This window comes from Protopterus annectens, chromosome 2.part1 (assembly GCF_019279795.1).
Source record: "Protopterus annectens isolate FY-2018-M chromosome 2.part1, PAN1.0, whole genome shotgun sequence".
NCBI classification, from domain to species: domain Eukaryota; kingdom Metazoa; phylum Chordata; order Ceratodontiformes; family Protopteridae; genus Protopterus; species Protopterus annectens.
In genome coordinates, this window is record NC_056729.1 from 1,155,407,322 (window position 1) to 1,155,409,821 (window position 2,500).

At 37.6% G+C, this 2,500-nt stretch overlaps 1 protein-coding gene across 3 annotated transcripts in view; it reads right to left on the bottom strand.

The window, feature by feature from the left end:
- The window catches only part of PTCHD4 (patched domain containing 4), an 826,526-nt gene that overhangs the window by 815,923 nt on the left and 8,103 nt on the right, over positions 1-2,500 (bottom strand). The gene's annotated exons all lie outside the window — the stretch shown is intronic.

Consider the following 2,500-nt stretch of genomic DNA (forward strand, 5'->3'; position numbering starts at 1 on the left):
CCACCCTCAACCTAAATTTTCCAGTTACTCCCTAACCCTAAAACTACATACCCACTCCTTAAACCTAAAAATGCCCTTTGTTCTCTTTAACCCTAATACTCCCTCTCCACTCTGTTACTCTAAAATCCCACTGCCACTCCTTAAGCCTAAAATCCACCCCTCCTGTCTGCTTGCTTGAACTCACCTTTGAATACAAGCATGAGCAGAAGCACACATGAGCTTCAAGGTGCTAGTGTTCCTTGAAGGCCTTATGGAATAAAGGAAAAAGAATTTGATAATGTTGGAAGGATACTGGTCAACCCAGAAAGAAATATACAGTCAGTGGTTGTTGCTAACAGTAACAACAAATTCTGAAATACATAAGACTGCATACATTTTAAATGATTCCGGCTATTTAAGTAGATGATAATAGTCGATACTAAAAGAATGGTGAAATACTTATGAGCTGGTGGTATTATCATAAAGTAGGGATTTCTTGCATTCATGTGTATACAGTTGATTAGACCCATCAAATATTGTAGCCCTGGGGGAGAGGTCCAACTGTATAAAGAAAGTGACATGATGAAGAAAGTGTCAAAACCAGAGGAAGTGAGTGAAATGGTATGACTGAGACCGTTTGGGGAAAGCAAGTAGAATATGACATGGTCTTCAGCAGAACCCATATGAATAGATGAAAAAAACAGATCAGTTTGTATAGTTTACAGAAAAAAAGATAAGGCAAAGATATGATACACGTTTGATTACATAGAGTGTAACTCCCCCAAAAGTGGCAACAATTTTAAGAAATTGTAGATATAGGAATAACAGAAGGGAAGGGAACAGAAGTTGCAGAAAAAAGATGCAAACAGCAATATAAAAATGACAGTGAGAAGAGACAGTAAAAAGAGGAAGTGGGAGGGATAAACGTATGAAACAGCTACTATACCAGGCTGTAGGTACTGGTAAAATGTGAATTAATGAGTTCATTGAGGACAAACAAGTGAAAAACTTTCTAGGAAAGTCAAGAGATTAACATATTCAAGGAAAAATGATGGTTTGTGTGTGTGTGCACTAGTTTTACTCTGTCCTTGGCTTTATATTAGATTGTTTCTGATATTTTTATAGATAAACAGACATAAACACATGCCTCATAGTCTAACTGGGACTGGTTTCCAGGGAACTTCAATGTGTAGCCATTTGAGTTACAATCCAGCTTTTCACTAAAAGAACTGCAACACAATGTGTTTCTTTAGCTCTGGTACCCTTAGGGCTTATTTTGATAATGTGCTTGTAGACATAAGTACTGAGCATAAACTAAAGGTGCTCTCTTGAATTCATACTTGATAATGTCACTGAAAAGATTTAAGCACTTCTGCTGTGTTTCATTATTAACCAGGCAGGTGTATACATTAGAACTTCATAACCGTTAGGAGGTACCTCTGATGTCCTACCCAGTGGAGTACATTAGATATGCTAGTAAAGCAGATTTGCTCCCTGGTATTTTAAAGACTATGTGACACACATGAACTAACTAGAGAAGACAGCTAAATAGCAAGAAAGGTTATTTTTGTTTTGTGCTTGATATTACCTAGCATATGGCCCATGAAAGTTATAGGAATTTAATAATTCTGCCGGCTGGTCCAAATAGGGCAAAGCCGCTTTCTAGCTAGCTCTTATGATGCAATATGTTAGAGGTCATCTCAAGTTTGCAATGCAAATCCACAAATAAAAATAAACTGCAGTGCCAAATTATATTATCAAGACAACAAGGCAGTGTGCATTTAACTTTAACGTTGTCCTTCAGTTGAAGAACTACTGAAGTTTCATCAAATCTCAGTTTTACTTTCAAGAGGTCAGAAATGTTGGATCCTATTTTAACGATGAAAACTGCTTTATTAACTGCCTTCCTTTTTAAAGCAGCAATACTAGCGGTAGTCCAATTAAGGAATAGCATACTATACTGCAAAAAGCTCTTAACTCACTTAACTGACACCTCAAGGGGGGGGGGGGGGCAACAAGAGCAAAACCAGTGCAAATAAAAAATAGTGAGTAAACAGTTTCATAAATAGAAAACGGTGGTACCGTGTAAAGTACACGTTTTAATGAAAAACCCAAACTCCTCCTACCGCCTTATTAGCTTAAAGTGCATTTACTTAGTATTATCAGAAATACTGGACTGGTTGTATTCATTCTTGTACCAGGAAAACTAAGCAGGGTTAGGTGCGCACTTAGGTCAAGAGCTTAGGAAGTATAGTGCTTAACACTGCAACTGACGATGTTTAAGTAAAATAAATAAAACTAAGTAATGTGTCCCTCACGTGCAGTAATTGCGCCCGTGCTTTGCAGCGTTAACACAGTCCTGTTGCATGGTTGTATTCATTCTTGTACCAGGAAAACTAAGCAGGGTTAGGTGCGCACTTAGGGCAAGAGCTTAGGAAGTATAGTGCTAACACTGCAACTAACGATGTTTAAGTAAAATAAATAAAACTAAGTAATGTGTCCCTCACGTGCAGTAATTGCG